Source organism: Eleginops maclovinus, chromosome 8 (genome assembly GCF_036324505.1).
Source record: "Eleginops maclovinus isolate JMC-PN-2008 ecotype Puerto Natales chromosome 8, JC_Emac_rtc_rv5, whole genome shotgun sequence".
NCBI lineage: Eukaryota > Metazoa > Chordata > Actinopteri > Perciformes > Eleginopidae > Eleginops > Eleginops maclovinus.
This window is the reverse complement of record NC_086356.1, coordinates 6888139-6911116: the sequence shown is the minus strand read 5'-3', so window position 1 is coordinate 6911116 and position 22978 is coordinate 6888139. Positions and strand designations below refer to the sequence as shown.

At 39.9% G+C, this 22978-nt stretch overlaps 1 protein-coding gene across 3 annotated transcripts in view; it reads left to right on the top strand.

Annotated features, from left to right (window-relative positions):
- cntfr (ciliary neurotrophic factor receptor) overlaps positions 1–22978 on the top strand; it is a 213303-nt gene that overhangs the window by 19248 nt on the left and 171077 nt on the right. For all 3 annotated transcript variants that reach the window (XM_063888900.1, XM_063888901.1, XM_063888899.1), the window contains one exon: positions 19628–19668. The gene's annotated coding sequence lies outside the window, so the exon portion shown is untranslated. The remainder of the gene's footprint in view (positions 1–19627; positions 19669–22978) is intronic.

Genomic DNA, 22978 nt, shown 5'->3' with positions numbered 1-22978 from the left:
CGTTTGTGCGAGCGAGTACAAATGGGAAAGACAGAGAAAGTAAAAAGACAAAACAACACAAAAGCCAACAGTGTTTCATTTCCTACTTGGAGAAGATTTAGTGTCACGCTAATGGGGTTTTCAAAGAAGTCTGGCTGGCTTTATTTGAATTTCATTGCTTCTCTATTGTCTTTACACGGAGCCGTAATTCATTTGTGATGTAGTCATGCTTCAGTATTTTAATTGAAACTCTATAATGACTCTTTTATGTACCTATAATACCCATTTTGGATTTCTGTCCTACAACTGTTACAACAAGAAAAGGAAAATGTTCCTACAAACAAAAGATCAGTTGACTCTTAGTCCATACTTTGCCACATTGTGGGTTTTTGAAGGTAGCTTCTAAAAGTATGTCATGTCATATCCTGTCTAAATCCATTAAAGCAGATACACAATACCACATAATAACATTAAAATATTCCCCAGACCTTCCTCCATAAACAATGTGCCAAAAGGAGCCTTCTAAACCAGAAAAGAAAAAATGAATGTTTGTAGTGGCAGTGGGGGAACTGACATGGCTTGAGGCATCCATATTGTTGAGGAAAGTTAAGGAGGTTTAGCTCAAGTGTGAAATCCATATTGAAGCCCTTCGGTTATGCTCCACTTGACGGGTTGCGTGTGTCTGTGTGGGTGCGTTTCCACATCTGTCTGTCCGTGTGTGTGCGTGTCTACTTTCATGCTTCATTTGTGTGTGTTATATAGAACTTCTCTGTGCTTTGGTATGAGTGTATCACACTGGTATTTCCATTTAAATGTGTGCCTCTGTGGTGTAATTCATGACCCCCTTAAATCCATTGACTGGTAGCTCAAAAAGACCCAAATGTAGAAAAGAAAGTCCATATGGTACTTATCATAAGCGAGCATATTTCTCCATTACTAGAAGCAATTGGTTTTAATTGCCTACTTAGAAGTATTATGGCCTCAAACTAGCATTTTTTTCTCATAAAAACCTAAATGAAATTTGAGAATGCCTATTAACTACCACAATTATGTTATAATAATCAGAAAATTGAGTTGTCAAGACTGGAAAACCTCATTTTAGATGGTAGTTACACACCATATGCTGGGTGTGTATGTTGGGAAGTAAAGCGATGGCTACACAGTGGACATTTTTTCTCGATTGATCCCACTCAAAATGTTCGATATATCAAATGAGTGCTTTCGCATCGTGCAAACACAGAATACATCTCTAATTGGCCTAATTAAGGTTTTAAAAATAGTTGAATGTTTACACGTGTGTATTAATTATATACTTTGACGATACAGATTGGTACATGACTGAACCTCTTTGCATTACCACTACATATTCAGACCCTGTACTCGAGTAAAAGTACAATATATAAATGTCAAACTAGTCAAATCCAATAAGTATTTCCTAGTCCTACGATCTACATCTTATTAAGTACGCTAAATGTACTTAAGGTATCAAAAGTAAAAGTTCTCTATCCCGGAAAATGGCTTTCATATATGATATTCTAATGTATATAGATTGGTAACAATGTGGCATCAATTTGCATTTTAACGTTGCAGACAGATAAGGTTGGATTACTCAAATTATTCACGTTTAGGAAAATCTTTCGTAACTGTTGGTCATTTATTTGAACATTTTCACCTTTACTAACCTCGAACAGTTATTCCCATGGTTTAATCTCTAAAGATATATTATGTTCAAAGGTTTAACAAGTCTTTCTATGAAAACTCCAAATCTGAAAACGGCTAAAGCTTTGATATCAATATACTGAAGTAAAATAGATTTTATCCATTGTTAAAAGTAGTGGAGAAGAAGTAGCATTGAATGGAAATACTCGAGTACTGTATTTACCTTGTTACTTCCCACCACTACACATTGGCAGTGAAAAACATCCACTTAGGGATAATTCCTAAAGCAGTGGCCTCGGTGTGCACTCCATCCTGTCAGGTGTTAATTAGTTTGAAGTAATCCCAAATCTTCAGTGCTGAGGTTTTAATTCGAAAGTATATGTAACTGCATGAAATATGAGAATTCTGCTGAGTCAGAGTTCAAGAGTGGCTTAAGCTGTGAATTCATTTCACTGATAAATGGCTGCGAGGGAAGCTTACGGCTAACGCTTTAATTGACTAAGTACGATTTCCCTATCTTCAAATGGTCACCACATTGTCCTTCCTCTTGACAACATTGTCCGTTGCCTGGAAGAGTGTTACAAACTGTGGAATATCCCTGGCCATAACGCATGAATAAATTCAACTGATACAAACCAGTTCTGGATCAGCACTTCAATTTTTTTAGATCATATTTTTGACTAAGATTGGCAAACAATGTCAACAATAAAAAGCTACCCTACAAGAAATGTGTCAAAATCGAAATAGAAAAGACCTTTTAGATCAACAGTGATGATAAAAGTGAAACGTTGCGCACAATTTGCTTTCACTTGGTTGACATTGCTCATATTAAATGGGTAATGCACCCAAGTCCCTAGCTATTTCCTTTTGATGTACATCACACGATAGCGTTGTATAAAAATAACTTACATATTCACACACTACAGATAAACTCAGTCAGGGAGGATTATGAATATTATTGGAATAAAAGCACACATTTTCTTGCTGACAATGATTCCCACTTTGTGCTCGGGGGTGTGCTTGACTTAACTCTCTGGATCGTTTTTCATGTGCGAGAGGCTTTTAGAAAGCTTTATGTTCAAAAGACGGGCATAAGGGATTCTCACGGGGCTGTGACACTCCCATTAGGAATACCATTTCCCACGATACAGCACACACATTAGCTTAGAAACACAAGCTGGCTCTGCAGAGTCCCCGCCTGCAGCAGCGTGCACAGATTGTGCTTACATTGTACCCCAACATGTTTCTGGAGCTCTGACTCAGAATCGCTCGTGTAGTAGGAACTTCTAAACTGGATTTAGCGTCACGGCTTTCCGGAGGAAGAAAACCCAACTTGTGGTGATTTGGCGCTCGAGGGAAACGGCTGTTTTTTAAAATCGTAATTACAAATGCCTTCAAGCTTATTTCTGCGTGCCCAAATTAACACGGGTTGGGTGTATGTACTGTGATGAAGCTTCCAATCCAATCTAACCATATGTAAAGTTGGTTTTAAATGGACATAACGTACTCTACTCTGATACATTCTTAAGTTTATGAGTCTTAATCTCATTTGACAAAAGAACATGTGAGATATAGTCTTTTAATATTGAAGGAGTACTACATACCTGTGTCATCTCTGGAAACACATCTGGAGTGCACATACATTATCACTGGGTGTGTGTGAGAGAGGCTGGTATCAATCACGGCCAATCAAATCAGCTCCTTTAATTCCCTTTTAAAAGCAGCGCACTCCCTGCCATAAGGCACTGACAGTTGTATTATGAAGAGTCCAGACCATCTCCTTCGAACACGGGGGGAGGACAAGCTGGATATTGTTGTTTTAATATTCTAAATACGAATATATTGTACTCTAAATATGCCACAAAGGGAAGAGGATGTGTTTCTGTATGGCGAAACTGTTCAAAATTTAGAAAATATGTCAGTTACATTCAGCTGGAGTCATTTAAAACTGTTATAATGCCAAGGTAGCATGTATTATTCATGCATCCACACTGAGACGTACACCAGGCCCTTTATGTCCTTTAGAAATTCTCTCCAATAACAAAAAAATGACAATAAGCTAAACCCTCTGTTCACGAGAGGCCTTTTAGTGATGCCACTGATATGGAATAAAGCCGTTTAATTACACTTTATTTCCACACAGGAAATATCAAACTCAAACAAAAGCGATCTGAATTTGGCCAAAGGGAAAACAATACATTTTTGTTGGCCTTCGTTTGAATGGGAACTCTATTATTGAATTTGAAATCCCTTCTCTCTCAACACAAAGGTGCCTGTAAGCAAGGCAGTTAACCCTTATTGGCCTCCGCAGAGTTCCCTTGTGTCAATGCGTTTAAACCTGTGAACTCGCTATAGCTTTTTGCTGCCAAACAGAAGTGCTCGGTTGACTTTCCCTTGGATTAAATAGAAGGAAAAAAAAAGTCAAGGCCTGGAAGTGTGGCATTACTAACCCTCTGATGATGATTATTGAGCAGAAATGGCTTTCATTTCACAGAAATGGCGCTCTCTTGTGAGACGAAACCTATTATAATAGAGTATAAATAACCTTTTGTGGCGGCTTGACTGTAAAGTCTTGATTGGCTGTGCACTGCAATGGAAAATACACTGTTGCATTAGAAATAAATTGAGCATTTGCAAGCTTTTCATAATAACGACATGTCTCTACTGCCTGTTGGCTTTGCCACATTTGCTGTCAAACTAGATTCTGATATTGACTTTTATTATTTTCTCTTTAAAAATGATTATATAGTCTCAAACTAAATCCTGTTGTGACCTGTATGGGTACTTGTACTTTTCATTTTCTGTTATAATTTCAGCCCCTGTGCATGATCATTTTGTACCTTCAGACTTTAAATAGAGATCGGAGGTTTTTAACCGAATAGGGTGGCATTGAATAACTCATAGAGGGATATTTTTTATTATATACTCTGCTTTCTGCCCTGCTTCGTAATTTGAATCGCCTCTGTTTCTGAAAATGTGCTATATAAATAAACATACCATACCTTAGCTACCTTACCTGCCGCTTCAACAAAAACAAGTCCCTTGATCTCATCAAATAAATCAAACTATGGACAATATGTCGTATTAAGACGTGGCAAAAGTGGACGGACCTGATTCTTCTATCTCTGCTGTCTCAGAGATGAATGGACTGTAAATGGAGAATCTCGTTTCTGCTTGGTATAGATTTTAGCGATAAAAGCAAAAAGGGAAGAACAATTTTCCTGCCCGCAGTCTCAACAAATTGCCCCTCTGTATTGTGTTGCAAACACTCACACACATAGTGTCTTTCCATGGTAATGGTGCAATCTTTTTTCCCTTTTTTTTTTGGGAATCACTATATTTGAAAGTGAGCAATCGGCTGTCTCCTTGATCACAAACTGCAGTATCAAGTGTCTCAATTGTGAAAGCACTCTCCCTCAGAAAAAAGTTTTTGTTACAGTTATTTTGGGCTCTTTTGACTCTTTTTGACTTTTTGGCACATTAGAAGGCATACTGGCGCGTTGGATTGATTGAAGTGTAATATATATAGAAATTAAATATGGGCCAATTCAACCCATCTTGCTAACGAATCAATAAAAAAACCACATTATATACAGCATTTGAAGATTTCTACCAGCAAAACATATGCTACAAGGTTAAGCAGGCGGGTAAAAACAGATGCTGCTTTACCTTTGCAGTAACGTGTAGATTTTTTTTGCTGGAAAAAGCAAATTTAAAGAATATAAATAGAAATGCAGAGAAAGGCCTTTTTTCTGTCTTGACAAGTTTATACCCGCTGTGATATGCTGCACTAGCACACATTTCTGTTGTGAAAAGTATGTTTTTCCTGATAAACTTAAGAACTTAGTCAAATGTTCTGCAAATGGAACTTTTACAGCTCAATTAAATTATACCCACTGCTCTTATGCTGCATTTACAAACCATTAAGTGTTAAAAATTGCAAATTAAGCTTTTAGCTTGCACTTCAGGTCGAGATAGAGCGAGATTTGATGAGTGCTAGGTCTCAGCTTCCATGTTGCTAAGATAAGCTGCCTGATTTGTCTTTTAAATAGGCGTTTTTTTTTTCACACAAGTGAATGTAGACCTCAGTTAATCATGAAACTGCACATTAAATAGGACTGGATCCCATTACAACATCTACCTGGGATGATTAAATTGATGGCATCATTACACGCGCCGTTACTGGGATGGCTTGCCGTAGCTCTAAGGCAAATGAATATGTAACAGGAGTCACTTTGCCCGGCACATATCATTTTTTAAACATCTAGTTGTCTGTAGAGACATGAGGCGAATGGTAATCCTGCAATCATTCCTCTGTTCTTACTCTATTAATATGTCCTCCATGTACTGTGCTCCATATTGAATGAACTACATTGGAAAGTAAACTACAATACATCAGCGTAAGAGCTGCCATGTGATTAGAACACCTGAAAACCTTTCTATAGGCTGGAAAACAGAAGACGTTTAATCTTGAGATTTTTTTATTGCGTCTAATTTACAAAGATAAATAAAAGAGATTTAAATGCAAGGACTTCTTAGCAGCCTTTGTAAATCCTGAGCATTTCAATGAAACCCGCTAGGTTCTGTTGCACTCGCCAGCGTAATTACGGCAGTGATGAAGCTTTAATTTAAGGGATGATGACCCCCTCCATAAATGAGTCTCCAGATCTCTCCAATTAACGTATTGGAGCACCAAAATGGCTGCATACATCAATGGGTTTCCATTACAGAGAGATGGATGAAGTGGCCATGGGCAACTGACTGTGAGAGGCTGTTAGAGGATGAAACTGAGGGGGAAATAACACAGAAAAAAAAAAAAAAACAGTATGGCAGAGATACAACCGTGTATATGAAAGGGACACAAAGGAGAAAAGTCAAACATAGAGAAAAGTGATACAAATATGCAGAGAAAATAGACAGGCAGAGATAGAGATATGATAGGAGTCAAGCCACCAGATGGTCTAATGACCACAGGAAATATTACAGCTGGCAACCACACACCAACGATAATGACACAAGTCATTTAAGTGTGTGTGTGTGTGTGTGTGTGTGTGTGTGTGTGTGTGTGTGTGTGTGTGTGTGTGTGTGTGTGTGTGTGTGTGTGTGTGTGTGTGTGTGTGTGTGTGTGTGTGTGTGTGTGTGTGTGTGTGTGTGTGTGTGTGTGTGTGTGTGTGTGTGTGTGTGTTGCACATTTGACTATCCTGTCAAGGTCGAGAAGTCCTCCTAATTATTGTTTAATTACCAAAAGGCACAGTCTGGAGACATTTTAACCTTACTTGGTTTGGTGAGAAAAACCCTGGGTTAGGATTTGGGCAAAGCAATGTGCGCAGATGGATTAATGAAATGCGTGCCAATGACCGCACAATCCTGACAGTGCTGACCTGAGGAAACGGGAGTTAAGAAGAGAGAAGGAAGAAATGGGGGAAGCTGTGGGACTGTCGTATCTCTGTTGCACCATCCGCTTGAACCCATCCCTGTTGTTGGGTTCCACAAGAGAGGTTTGCAAGAAGTTATGAAGCACACTTCCATCTAAATACATGCTTATTAGCCAATAAAGTTTGCTGTTTTTGGGCTGTGTTTCGCAGTCCGAACATACAGCTAATCTCAAAGGTGGCTAGATTAAAAAATAATGCAGCTTTGAAAGTTTTGCATTCGATCGGAATTCTACGTTTTCAATCCTACCTAGCATTAAGTCAACGCTGTCAAGATCCTGGCTTTGAGAATTTGTTTCCATGTGGGGAGCAGAGAGGAGATGTTTGCATGAGCAGGGAAACATGGAGCATGACAATAAAGGTCATTTTGATAGCTTGTTTTTCTAGTCCTACTTCTTCTCCAGGTAGCAACCTTATCTTATATATCGTGACCTCCGGAAAATCCGGCAATCGGAGAATTCTAGAAGAGAATAACTTAGTGGCCACACTTTACATTTGAATACTTTACTGTGTTACTGTTGTCTAATGTAATTCATTGACATTATGTATATATAATACATTGTGCATTTATAAATACTGTAAGCTACTCTCTACCCCCCTCTCTAATATATCTGCATCTTTTTGTTGCCTTTCTGTTTTTCCTCTCCTCCCTTTATTCCCACCTGTCTCTTCTATCTATCTCTCATGAGTCTATATGAAATATTCTGACCAGGCTCCTACAGTGAACACATAATTGGAAACTGGTGAACCGTGACTCAAACATGGGGGCTTTTCTCCTATCGGTCTGGGGAAAGGGGGCTCGAAGGAGGAGAAAGAGAAGGGGGGGGGGTGGTGGTGTAGCCTGTAAAACATCTTCATGGTCAGAATACTACACCGCGCCCTGAGATGGTTGTGTCCTACAATACATTTATATAGATAAGAGGAGAGAGAGGAGCGGCAGGATGGATAAATGGATTGATGGATGGGGGAGGAGGATGGGAGGCGTCGACAGTGAGATGGAAAGGGAGAGTTATGGCTCGTCTCCATTAGCTCTGTTTTTCCGCAGCCAGGTCAAACACTGGCACGGATCCTTGTTTGGTTTCCATCGCCATTAATTAGCCAGCTTCACCAAACAACACTTGGATTTTTAAAAACAATAGTACAAGTGTGGATACGGCCAACTAAAAATTACCCTAGCAGGTGGTAACATGAGCAGTTCAACCCTTAAAAATAATGCTTTCATTTTTCTGTGTTGTGTGAGATGACAATTCTGCCATTAGCCAGGTGCAGACTGTGATAAAACAGTAACACTAATACGCTATGTGAGAATTTATAAGCAACATGTTACAAGTCTGGCAAAATAGAGGGAAAAAAAACAGCAACCAACAAATATTTCAGTCAATTTTCTTCTCAAATTGAACCATTACTAGTTCTACCAAACATTTAGCCATATTTTCTGACTAAAGTGTGAAAAGACAATATAAAACAGGGAACATTTAGTATATTGACTTTGCATTTATTAAAGGTTTTAAGTTAGATTTATAAAATAAGGTCTTATTTTTCACAAGCTTAATTAATGTTAACTTGTTTGTTCCGGACATAAATTGTATCCGTAAATCCCCACTCGTAAATGTCTCAAGCTTCAATGTGTCATAAAAATGGCATTAGTCAATGTGGGCAAACATGACCATTACAGTACGTCTTCAGGCTGAAAATTAGCCGCCTTTAGCTTAGCGGTGTTCATGTAGTTCGGATAGAGCAATTGTCTTCTGGTAATTGCAACAAAACATGTAGGTGTCATACATTTTCCAACAGAGGTTTTGTTTTTGTTTGCAATATTTTCAAAATCCAATGGCAACATTTTCATCGCATTTAATCGAGGGCGAAACACATATCAGGTCATCCCTGCACCACGCAATGGCCACACTAAGCTGTTATGTAATTCCATAGCTTCATTTTTACTCTTTGTGCGTCCTTAACTGACCTTTGTGATGTCACAGTGTACCAGTACACCTCTTATATGTCTCCATGCCGTGACATAAACCTGACTTTGTCCTTGTTAAGCTTTATTACGTCGTCATGCTGTGACTATCTAGTTATGGTCTGCGCTGACGGCTTATTACTGTATTAGGAAAGGACAGAGGAGCCTTTGGGACAGTGTTCATCTCCAGCGCGTCCTTGGACGTTCACACATTGTTACACATGATGCCTCGATCACACAAACAAGAAATTCACTCCTTCAAACCCACACATGAAGACATATACGCGGTTATATCCTCACACACACACACATGTTACACGCCCACATGCACCCTATTTTTTATGAGCCCTCCCTTTGGGCCATAGCAGGAAATGAATGTCCAGCAGCTGAGGCTGTTAATTAACATTTATGGCTGGAGAGATGACCGTTGAATCGTTAGATTGGCTCTCGCAGCCTTCACGTCAAAGCAAGCGGGGTATAAAAATCCAATCTCTGCCCCTGACTCCCTGCCAAAGTAATGATGGTGGATCATGATGTTGATTTGTTTTATAATAGAGGTTCTAAACGACACTGATTCCCTTAAGGGGTACAGTTTTTGGTTTATAATATTCTGACAAGGTAGGAAAAAATGAGTTTTGGCGCCGGCCTTTTTCAATAGTTTTTTTTAATGTCCTTTTTCTTTTGAATGCATAACAGAATGCAGCAATTTGGTCACCAGCTTATTCTCATATCTTTTATTCTTCCATAATGTTCTTGCCCTTTTATTCTCTCCGCCTCTCGCCCTTTCATTTCTCATTTTCCGAAGTCTATGCTTCACCTACCATCTACAGCCATGCCTTCCTCCCACTTTTGAAATATTGATTACATAAAATGAGGATGAGGCTGGCCAAAGTCTTCTATCATGATAGAGGTAATTTCATATCTGGAAAGCGGTAAGGTGTTTTCCCTTCCTTTTTGTGAATTAAATACTTGACAAATACAAAGTACTTTCTTATTTTAACAACTTAAGGGCTAAATGACTTAGAGAAAAAAGGAACGGAAGTATGGGACTAGCCTTATACATAATAAAAATGATGTGAAACAATTTAACGGAGTGTAATTCCTAACTTCAGTGGGTGTCCTACAACACATCCTGACATGAATATACAATATAAGACAATATTGAAAGATGTAGACACAACTGGCGCACATGAAACATTGACAGGCCAACAAATGCACAACAGGCTTGGTTTAAACCAGTATGTTCAACTATGTCAATTACAGATTTAAGTTCCCATGTCACACACACATCTGAGCACAACCCACACACAGATGTAGCACAAACCACACACACACACCTGTGAAATGGGTTCCCAACACCGCGCCCGACACCTGTCTGCCAATCTCTAATAGTGTTCTTGTCCATTTCTGCTTTCCCCTGACCAAGAGACACCGAGTGTGTGTATGTTTGCGTGTGTCGACTTGCCAATGTGTTCATGTATATTTGTGTGTGTTAGCAGTCTGACGGCAACAGATAAGGTGGCAGTTATCTTATCGTGCTGAGCCAACCCTACCCTAAAACCTCACAAACCTCAGGTGTCACAGCCTGCTGGCTTTCCCCCAAGCATCCCCTCATTTTCATGTCAATTTCACTCCATTTCACTGTCTCTGCATGTCTGCCTTCCCTCCCCTCCGAGTCTATCCCTCGATTTGGCCCCTCCTGCCTTTTGACAGGCAGTTAAGCCCATTTTAGGCCAGTTTTGCTCCTGTTTCCTCCTTCTCTTTTTCCCCTCTTGCTTTTTAGATCTTTCTTGGTATTTTTCCACTTGGCCTTGCCATCAATCTGTCCCACCTATGGCCAACTTTGACAGAGTTTTGCTATCCTGCTGATTCCCTTTTTTACACATTTTAAAAAATGGTATTTCTTTTTCCCCTCATCGCTGGCTTTCCAAAAGAGTCCAAAGTAGGTAGCGATCCACATTGCGATTGTCAGAACACCTCACTAATTCCAATGTCTTTCCCACTTCCTCTATTCAAGTTTCCAACCACACTTTCATCCAGTTATTTATTCCCAGGACAGTGAACATGAGAGCCTTTTTTTTTTTTATCAACCTGGCAGTTATTGTATAGGTCACTCTTTTGTCAAGCTATCCCGACAAACTGTCGCCGTCAGTCCCTCCCTTTAGCCTTGTAATACTGCCTTAAATCACAGATAGTCTCAGAATGATTCACTGACAATCCCCTGAGGCAGACGGCAGCAAACGGAGCCAATTGGTATGCTGTTGGTAGTGGTTTAAAATGTGACAACACCAAGCAGCGCTTTATATCATTTCATTTGGGTGTTGATTTACATCTCCTTTAAAGAGGAAGATAGAGAGAACTATGCATTTAGATCTGAAAAATATGGAAAATGGTGTTTATGCCTGATCAATAACAAATGTTTAAGAAGAAAATACGAGGTTTTGTATTTGAATATGCAACGTTAAACCTATGAACAACCCAGCTAGAGCTGATTTATTATCAAATCAGTTAAAAAGAGATGATTAAAAAAAAGAGATATAAATTGGTCCCCATTGCTGATTTGCTGAGGAAAGTTTTTAACATAGTGAGATCGCCCTGAAATATCTTGAGTTGCAACCATGATAAGAGCTGGTTGAATTCTCTAAATGCTAATAGAAGGCGCTTTAATGCTTCCTTTCCTATCTCATTTAGCATAGGGAACCATACCATCCTTCACCAAATGTGTTGCAGCAACAATATTTGAAGTCACACAAAATAACGTAGCTTTGTTTTAAGACTTGCAAACAAAACTGCGCAACACAAGACGTTCTGCATCGGGGTCAAAGAAAGGGTTAGGAAAGACAAAGGGCGTAATTGTTTTAACTATTGGACCACAGCCCAGCTCACAATGGACATTAAGGCTGATGTAATCACCTGCATTTATAGGCTCATTACCGATACCCCTGACCCAAGCAAATGTCTGGCTGTGTGCCAGACCTTAATGAGCAAAGTGAAATGTGTTGGCTGGCTTTGCAAAACTACCTTTCTCATTGTCCTTCCATTCATTTTTTTCTTTAGTATTTTCCATATTCATTTTTCTGTTACGAATTACCAGTTGAATGCTAAATAGTTCTTCAAATAGTTCTTCAGATGCCATTTCTGGTGTTTTAGCTCTTTTAAATGTGTGACTATCCCTTTTTTCTTTGTACATTCCTGTCGATCACCCCAACATTTGAACTCTTTCTCCGTCCTTCCCATTAACTTTCATTTCAAGCCAACTGTCTTTGGCAAATGGGATCATTTTACTCCCCAGCTCCAACTCCCACACCCCCTTCGGCTCTCTCCCAGTACCTTCTCTATCCTCATCCCCTAACAAATATGACCATCTTTGTCAAACTGTCAGCCACCCTCCCTCTCTCATCTAATAAATAAACCCTTTCAATTCCTTTTTACCTCATATCACCTCCCTTTTTTCTCCTGCTGCCCTTGCATTCCCATCTCAAACCAAGTCTGACAGTTGTTATCAATCTGCCCGCGGAGAAAACACCACCTTACATTTTCTCTTCCTCCCTACCTCGTTTCCCCCCCCCCCCTCTTTTCTTGCCTGCATTTTCGCTTCCACTGCATTTACATCTCGTGGTGCAGAGGTTGGAGGCATGCAATGATGAGAGGAGTGAGTATCTCCTGAGCATCCCTCTGGGCTTTCACTCTCCTCTCTTTGTCCTACTCTCTGGCTTGAGGGTTCATTATTTTTCTCTGTTTGCTATTCTGTGTCCTACCTTTTTAAGGAAGCCTTATTTCTTAGTAGCTTCCAATATTTTTCTGCCTTTCCACTTGATTTGCTGGCAACAACCACCTTTTAGACCTGCAACACACACACATGGCTATACCTCATTAGTATATCAGTACATTGGGTTAGGGTTAGGGTTAATCATCACAAAAAAATAATCATTGAAATAATAGTATATAGTTTATATTGATGCCCATCGTGGTTCAGTATTCTGACAGAAACATGGTATTGCAGGGTAAAATGAAATGTATCATGAATATTTCCAAATAGCAAGCATCGGTAGCTCGACATTTATATTTCCCCCATGACTTTCTTAGCATAAGAGAAGCTTTCTGATTCTACTTCTGATCTGTCGAGTGCTGACATTAGATGAACTCCTTCAGAGTTGGCCATGAAGTTTGCTTGGCATATTTAAAGTTTGTTGCTACCCTCATGAAGATTTTTTTTCTCAACGTATTTTCCTCCAGAGGATCTAATACTGAGGTTCACAGAAGCCCACGGTGACATCTTTGACTTTCTTTCTTATTTAAGAAAAATACATCACGCAGTATCATCCCAACATTCTGATTTAAGAGCCAACATCAAAAGCTCACCTCCTTCTGTCATATTATTTTCTAATTCTGCCTTTTTACTCTGATTTAAACACAGTTTGTGCTCAACATTTGATCGTTTTAATGTCACTCAGTATTGAACAAAGGTGCGTTTTGGGAATTATAAATAATAAGTAATAGCCTGCAGTCGTGTTCTCTGCACTTGTGTGAAATTGAAGGTTGTTTTCATTACATGACTGCCAAGTATCAAGTTAAAATTACATTCTTGTCAAGTGTAGAACAAATGTGTTTTTTCGTTCTGTTAAGGAGATATATATTTTTCCCATTCTTGCAGCTAGAAATCATTTTTCTAAAGTGTGCACGACAGTATCTTAGTGTGACTATTCTGTTATAGTGACAGGTGATTGCCCTAGGCTGTGACAAATCGTTGACCCCCTTCTTGACCTTTACTGAGTGTCATTCTGAGCAGGATGTATAAATCCTATTGCTGTCTGAGAAAAACAGAGAAAAGCACATTGCAATTGAAGGGTTTCCTTTATACATCTTTCTCACAGAGTCTTACAAACACTTAACAGGGTTATTCATTCAATTATGTTACGTACAATTGGATAAAAGGAACAGTAAGAACCATTGCTTAATGTAACTAAGTGAAGACTTGTTTAATAAGTTAGATAATTACATGTTTGAACTGAATCTGATTGAATTTTACATTTCAAACTGGCAGGTTATGCATGATCTAGCCATTACTCTGGCAAATCCATGTTAAACTGGATGTAAATTGTTATTTTTTTAGATCAAAAAGTTCTGCCTATACTACGCAATAACTAAGCTATTGCAGATTTTGAGCATCAACAAACATTTTTACAACTTGTGACATCAAACTTCTCTCATTCCCCGTCTGAGGAGGCCATACAAACCACGTCAGTAATTGTGAAATGCACGTAGGACAGATCCGGCCTCAAACATAAAATCCACCCATTATTTCGTTGCGTTTACATAAAAAAAAGTATTGTCACAAATCTGTATCCAAGCTGATTTGCTGGCTGCATTCCCTCCCCTTCTCCATGGCTGTACTAAACCATCCATGTCTGTTGTCCATTTGTCCTCTCTGTTTGCATTACATTAGAGAATGACAGAGACCCCCACCCATTACATTATTACAGGCGGAGAAAACAGACTCCAAGATGAAGCATCTGCTGCGGTGATGTCAGATGGCAGTTATGAAGCAGATTATGAGGCTTATATTCTGAACTGTCTCTGCCCCGAGTATGATTTCTTAACCTCTACCGCTGAGTTTTTTGTTTTCAGTTTTCATTTTCTCCAACATATTTTTTGAAATATCCCTCCGCCTCCCCAAATAAGGTGATTATTTATAAATGCTAACGTGGAGATGAGCTGCTGTTGCGACTTTCCAGATTTTACATCAGACTAGACAGCTATACGCTTGAAGAAGTAATAGTGGCAAAGATGGGACTGATTATTTATATTTGCTGTCTTTAGAGCTCTCTTTTAAGCTTTTACATTTGCTTGCTTTTTTATTGATTTAAGTTTCTCATTGTACCTTTCCTTGCTCCCTTTTTGCATCTTTCTTCTCTGTCCTCTTTGTTCTTTTAGATGCCGGCAACACAACATACTGTAATATTCCCTTTTATCTCGAGACACGTTCAAACAAAACTGCACTTTTACAAAAAAAACGAGATCATCAATTATTAATTTAAGACTTCCTCTCCTCCATTAGCTCGCGCTGTGCTGCGATGCTTGTAGTTAATTCATTTTATTGTCTGAAAATAAACTGGCAGGTCAACCTGTTGTCAGCGGGGATTCCCCCCCTTACTGGTGAAATATCTCTGTCTCTCCATGTTCTCTTAGCCTTCATCTTCTTAACCTGATCCCCTCACCTGCTAATAATAGCCCTGGCTTTAACAGAACAGGCAGGCAAACAGAGCAGAAGGGCAGTCTTTGGGGACTGTAGGCTGGATTTTGCATTGAATTTTGTACCGTATAAAGTTCAATGGCTCCTATGACTCATTTTAGCCCATTGATTTATAGTTGAGACTTTGCTTTGGTAACCTTTTCATTTTCTGTCTATTTTTGGTTTGTTCTTGCAAGCTGACATTTTTGTAAGCCATGGTTTGCTCATCTTTTGGTCACTAGTAAACAAAACCACTTTAGATTAGAGTCAATGGTATTTTCATAGCACAGAGTAACAGTACAATCTAACCAGGTGCAAAAGATGGTGCAGAGTATACTTCTTACATAATGCATATTTTTACTTTAATTTCTTACTTTCTTATTTTTGTTGCACATTAACTTACTTTAACTTTGTATGTTTTAATAAATATTTGCATCCAGAAGAATAAAGAAGTGCTCTAACGTCATTTTGGGCCAAAATTAGTGCCCCGCCCACTTTTCGGCAAAAATAATGCATTAGAACGAAGCAGAAAATAATAGCTTCTTCATGTCTTAAAGCTGCAAAGTCATATATTGCTCCTCAGACAACAAATACATCCAGATCTACAGTTTCTTTACTTCCCTCTACAGAAAAAAGGAAGACAAAAGATCTATTTCAGAAATCACAGTTTCAGTGTAAGCCTGCTGCCTTCCACTCGTCCGCCAGCAGACCGACCAGACATCCATCCCCTGTTTATTCGGGGCCTGTAAAGTATTCTGTTTCTGTTTCTAATATTTACATAAGTTTAGGGATATGTATAGTGAATAATGAACAGTATATACAGTGAAGCATTGTAAACAACTACTGGGCACCAACACAAGTTTAAACTTGACTAACTTTTGGCTCATTCAATGAATTTGTAATCTTGACTCCAGTTTTCTGACATTAAATCTTTTGTCTTGTCTTCCTCTGTGTGTATCCTGAATCAGGATGTAGGGCCATGATTTTCAAATTCTACTAGGATGTGCTGCTCACTGAAGTGAACACCCAACCCCTGCTGCGCTGTTATGATTGAATATTACTTAAAAATTAATGATAAGTATGGAGTTTGGAATTCCGCGGCTACGGATTTGGGGGTGATCTGCTGTTAGGAGGTGTTGAAAAGACGCACGCTGAGTGTGTAATTATCTCCGAGAGTCTTTTCTAGCTGTTCACATCTCATCGAGTGTAATCCTTCTCACTGTATATTGAGCACTCTCTTCCTATCCACTTGGTATCTCTTTCTTCCATTCTCCTAATGCTAATATGTTCAAGCTTCATTTCTGGAACTGCGTAAAGGCCAGTGGGATTTGTTTTTGCTGATTTGCTCTGGTTTTGTTTCAGGTTTATTTTTCTGTGCTTTTTTTGTTTAGTGTCGATATTATGTGTGTGTTTTGAGCTGGTATAAAATCACATGGTGTCATTTAGAGAGTTGTAGAACTGCTGAATTGGAAAAGTACAGCTGGTGTCAAGGTCTGGAAAAGCGAGAGAGAAATGGGTAGTGTGACTGTGTGTGTGACTGTGTGGAGAGGCGAGGAGTGTAAAGTGAAGAGGAAGAAAAAAGGAGCTAGAGAGACAAGGGGAGCGTCAGATAGAGGAGGAACAAACAAGAACATGAAGAGGGAGAGCATGAGCGCCCAAAAACTGATGTTTCACATGATAGCACGTTCTGCAACGTTGCTGCCAGCAGCATCAGCAAATCTCTCCCACCAGCACCATTTCTTCTTATTTTCCCCTACTTCTTCTCTCTTCCAGCCAAGCAACCAAGCAAGCAGGTTTTCTGCAAATAAATAGCCTTTCAGCCACTCATGTCTCCAGAGAAACGAGAGGCGCTGCCCTGATTCTACATTAAAAACAGCGACAACTACAAAACAAAGCTGTAACTGAAGATCAGATTTATCGTGGTGTTGGGAGACATGATATCTGGGAACTATCTTTACTGCAGTCCGTGCAAGTTCACAAGTGGGTCTTAAGTGGGGATTAAAAAGCAACTGATTGCTGTGATTATTACACAACAAGACTATGAAGGAAAAGCATTCATATGCCTTCTGAAAACTATTGAGCTGTGGTTTTTTCTACTTTTTCTTGCTGTAGTAAATTGACAGGGGTTGTCTTTTGGTCCCTCGATCATCACTTTTAGGACCCGAGGGATAGGTAAATATAATCCGGAATATGTATTATCTGATTGGATCTCAACCAGACTTTTGGGCAGCCATCATATTATTTTCTCTTCCAAAAAAGTCAAGAAATTGAGTCAATTCCAACATATTGAAAGATGTTTTCCATTGACAAATGAACAAATGAATGAATTTACAAGAAGGAATCTGAACTTGGGAAAGATTTGTATATCTACTTCTTTAACTGCTTTCCATTTATGATTGGTTGGTTTACATTTCGTTTTACTAAGAAAACAGAATATAACATATATAAAGCGGTGGTAAAACAACTCTGCACTGGAGTTACCAGTGTGTCTCTATGGAGAGAGCAGTGCCAGCCCAGTAATTGGAAGCAGTTCCCTCAGTGTTGCACGTCGCTCTAAATTGTCACCGAGCAATGCGCTTAAAGGCTGACCTTTCGACACTGAAACAATCAGATAACAGCCGTATGTAGTGGTGCAAGTCAACATGAGGAGGTCACCATAGAAACGAAACATACCTGGCTGTTAGCACTGCAAGTCTCTGCGCCCAGCTTCGCTGTTAGCATTTAGAACATTTTGTATCATTGAGTGCAGTTTAATAACACATGGGCTGTTTCCTTGAGAGTAACGTTGAACTGTCATTGTAGTGAGTGGGGGTTGCACAAAGGATTCTGCTAAAATCTCCAAAATAGCGGCAATGATACTGATCGACTCCTTGTTAAACCCCCCCCCCCCCTCATATATTACTGTCACTTTGAGTTAGATCTGTATGCAGCATTACCCATACTTTCCAAGTGGATTTTAAGTCACTTACCTCTTGTAAAGGTTGTCCTAATTACACCTGACATTTAAATGTGGTATTAAATAGTCCTGTTCTCTTCCATTCTGCTTTTTTGGAGTTTTTCGCCCCTTTTTTTAATTTGCGACACCAGACTGCTTCATCAGGAGCGTGACGTGGCTGCAGTAACAGCCGTTTTACAGTGCAGCCGATTTTGGCTGATGTGCGTGGCGTGCTAAGTTACCGTGAAGTGTGTGTGTGTAGTAGACGGAGTGAGAAGCGTGTAATAGGCTCACCTGTCTCTGCCTGCACACTGATGGGCAGGTGGGGAGAATGGAAACCAGATGGGGAAGAAGCAGCGGTGGAGGAGGAAGGGGAGAGACGAATGCACAGAGTAGATAAGGCTTCACTGCACTGCCTATGGCGAGCACATGTTCAGATTTAACCTGCCCGATTTAAATAGACCATTATGGAAGGAAAAAATAGGTGGGGATAGAGATAGTGGAATGATAGGAATAATTGAAGAAATATCGCAGAAGAGATAGCCTGGAGAAGCAAGAGTGAGGAGAACTTTACGAGCAAATCTCTTTACCGTGTTTCCATTACACTGTACATGCTTGCAACAAAATCTAAGTCAATTTCACAACTCCCTTTAGGGGGTTTTAAGAATCTCAATATCATCATAGATTAGCTTTCTTTATGGGGTCGTAACAACTGTGGCAGATTTCTAAAAAGCAGAGCCTTAGGGAAATTGTCAAAGCTGAATCCACCTTTTTTATTTTTTTCCACGTCAAAATGTCTTATTTAAATATGAAATCAGTTTCCTGCACATCTTTGGTTGATGTAAGAACTGTCCCTGGGTCCATTGGACAGCAACATTTAAAGAGACACATGTCAATAATATCCAGAATGGCTAAATGACGTAGCTTTGTAAGGGGCAGTTGTATTCCCTTAGTGCCGGTTGTAATTTGCTTTGTTATTATTTATTCTCCCTGCCCTCATGACGTCAAAGAGAAGTTACCAGACAATAAAGGCGAGTATGAGGAGAACTTAATCGAGAAGAATCTCTAAACAGGATCTTTATTAGAATGTACATGCTTGCAACAACAACAACAACAAAAAAAATGGTACATTTTACAACCTCTAGAGGGGTTTTTAGGATTCTATGATTGGATTATCTTTCCAAATAGGGTCTTTCCAGCGTGGCAACCTCTCCAGGGTGTTTCTAGGATTCTCAATATCAGCGTAGATTAGCTTCCTTTATGGGGTCATAACCAGCGTGTCTACAAATCTAAAGAAAAGTCACTTGAAATCTCCCCTTTTTCATGACCAACTGTTGGATGTTTTCTCAGAATGAAATGCAAGTGATCATGAGATTCCCTGCTCATTTTCTGTGGACACAGTGACTTACTCTGTATTTCTTTGTTGACAGGTTGAAGAGGAGGATCGTGCTGACGTTTCGTCCTGTCCAAGGTGAGTTGATGAGACAATGTACGATGTCTTCAAATTAAATCCCAATTGCTTAGCCTTCATGTGCTGTTTTGTTATTTTGTGCTGAGTAAGACTCAGAAAGCAGGGGCTGTGTGAAACTCATTTTATTTCCTGTGTAAATTGACATAATCGTTGCTCTGGTCCTTTTGTCTCTCCCTGCTCAACCGCAAAAGCAGTGAATCCGCGCTGCCTTGTAAACGTCTTCTACCATCACATGAAACACTTTGAAGATGATGTTTTCAGTACTCGGCACTCTGTACGAGATCAAATCAACAATGGGAGCCACATGTGCGAGGCGCCTCGGAATTACTGTGAACCTGTTTGGCATATGTGAGGAAGATCCCAATGAACTGCTTTCAGGCAATGATTTCGAGAAAAAAAAAACAGTTGGAAAATCTCTAGATATTTTATGATTCAAAAAGTGTTTGTAACAGCTGCTGTAAACCTCTGGCCCGCCGGTAAGGTGGTCTCTCTGCTTCTCTGTCAGTAATATGTCTTCGGCTGTATCTGGTTGCCGTGGTGACATGCATGTGTCAGCAGTAGGATGTGTGATGTGTGTGGTGGCGGGCGTTGAAAGGACTCCGTGGAGGCGTATAGAATTCCTCTGTCCAGAAATGCCAAGCTACACGGCGGTCAGATAGGTGAAACTTCAGAAATGTTAGCGCGCAAGGACACACACACACACACACGCACACACACACACACACACACACACGTACAGGAAATACGCAGACTGAGTGGACACACACGTAGACAGATATCCAGATTCCACGAAGGCCACGGCCATGCCTTCATGCTGACAGCTCAGGACTATAAGGTTACATACAGGGAAGCCCATGCCTGCCGCTAAGCTTTGAACACTCATAGCATGTAAACACACTTTTATTAACTCCTGAAGCTACGGTTTAATACCTCTTTAAAAAGAAAAAAAGTGCAGCCGGTCCTGACAGATTTATTTTTGCCCCTGAATGACGGATGATATTTGCATACCAGAATCAGCAAATGCAAAAATGTCGCTTACTCAGCAGCTGCACCGGAGAAATCACGGGGTTAAGGGCCTTGCTTCAGGGCAGCTTCCCTCCAGTCGATGAGGGAGGGGAGGCTATTACTCATTTGCTTTCCACACAGCCAGACCCCCACCCCACCCTCATGCCAGCTTTGGGGATTTGAACCGAGGACACCAGCCTGCAGTCGCCTCAGGGTTACCGCTGACAACCAGGTATAATGCAGTATAATTACTCCGCAATTGTGTTTTCGCCAGAACTGTAATCGAGTCCAAGTTCAATAATTTAACTCTCCTCCGTCGAGACGTTTGGCTCGCAGCAAAGGCATATGCCATGTCCCATAATCATGGTACACAAAGAAGTGAGGAACACATTAAATCAATTGTGGAGAAGAAAGACCCAGGAGGGGTAGGTCTTTTTGTTTTTTACTCTACATTTACATTTCAAGGGGCATAAGCAAGAAGCATTCCCGGCAGAATGCCACCTCTGAACTGCTCAGTCGCCCATTGGAAGTGGCTAATGGCTAAAAGGGCTTCCATTTCTTTTAATAAAACAGAGAATTGGCGGACTAGAAACGTTTGATTGGTTGGTGCTTCACCTAAGTCATCGGACCACTCAAAGAGTTGACACATGCTCAACTTTGATGTCATAGCATCTGTTTTTTTAACCTAAAAAGTAATAAATGTTGTACTTTTTTAAGACTATTTTTGTTTGCTTTGAGCAGCGTTGTGTTAAAATGTAGGATATCAAGGAAGGTTCAGTGACCTGGTGATTACGTTGACTTTCAAGTATTCTCCTGTGGTTCATCTGTGTTTGGCACTACCAACTGGAGTCGTATCGTTTTTATTTATGGCATTGAGTTGTCAAAAGGAACGATGCAAGCAGGTTAGAAGAACTTTACAGGCTCACAGCTGCGAGCAATGAAAATCAGACAGCACGTCTTCCTCCATATTTTATTTTTTACAATTTCCCTGGAACTGTTGACATCAGTGTAGAAACAGAACAATGTTGTGGCTTCAAAAGGTCTCTATAAAATCAGTCGGAGCCAAAGGTATGCAAAGTAACATGTTATTTTCTTCGAATAATTGGAGATCGTCTAGTAAAAATGTTAGCACAATGTGGGCCGTAACCTTTTATAAAGTTTAAATGTCAAGTTCTCCTCCACCCCCTCGCCTCCCACAGATGTATTCTGAGAGAAATAAAGCGGCACTGCGTGAGCGTGTCACCTGTTTGGATCATAAAGTCAAGTCTAAAGTCTGCAGATGTGTTTTTTATCCTTTTTAGCCAAAGATATAGTGTTATGTTAGTGTCACTTATTGGCGAAATATATATAAATATTATGTTTCTATTCCAGTTTTGCTCGGTTTTTCTTTTTTCATTTTATAAACAAGTTGTAAAAGATGAATTGGTCAACTCTCTTAATAACAGTGAAATTAAAAGCCCCAAATTGGATTGGATTTGTTTTAACTTTGTCACAACGCTAAGCGGTTTTCCAGCTCTGAACTCAACAACTACTAAACAACACCTTCCTATTGATTGGGCATTTATTGACCTCAAAAATAAGAATAACCCTGGTTGGAAAAGCAGTGAGTCATTTCTTTAGTGCATGGGCCTACTCTACCACTTTTTGGACGATAGAGGCATGAGTGAATTACTGAAGTGACTCCAAAAACACAGATTTAAACCCAGTACAAAGCTACGGTGCATTCAAAGACGCCTCTGTTATGTGGTGCACTTGTAAAGATGACATACATATAATTTGTCTCTGCTTTCTGCAATTGGTCCCGATGGCATGCTGGTCTGAATATTGCTTAGTAGGCATCACCATGTCATCAACACTTTAAAGTGCATGTATCTGCTGCCTTTGAGTTACTGTGTGTGTGTGTGTGTGTGTGTGTGTGTGTGTGTGTGTGTGTGTGTGTGGGTGTGGGTGTGGGTGTGGGTGTGTGTGTGTGGGTGTGTGCACGCGCGGAAGTAATGTGAGACGGTGTCGTTTGATCCTTGGGTGTCGCCTTGTCGCCAGAATCACCTTTACACACTAACACACACATACACAGAAACATACTCACACAAGTCAGTCTGCCTTACTCTCTTATGCTCTCAATCAGCCACAACACACACACACACACACTTGGTTAAACTAGATCATAACGGCATTGATTTATCCACAATGTCCCCTCTACCAGTGCCTGATTTATTTTGCAAGAGCAGTTTGGCACAAATTGACTTTGAAATTGACTTTCAGTTTTTACAAATATGACAAGTTGTTTTTGTCGTCTTCTCTGTTT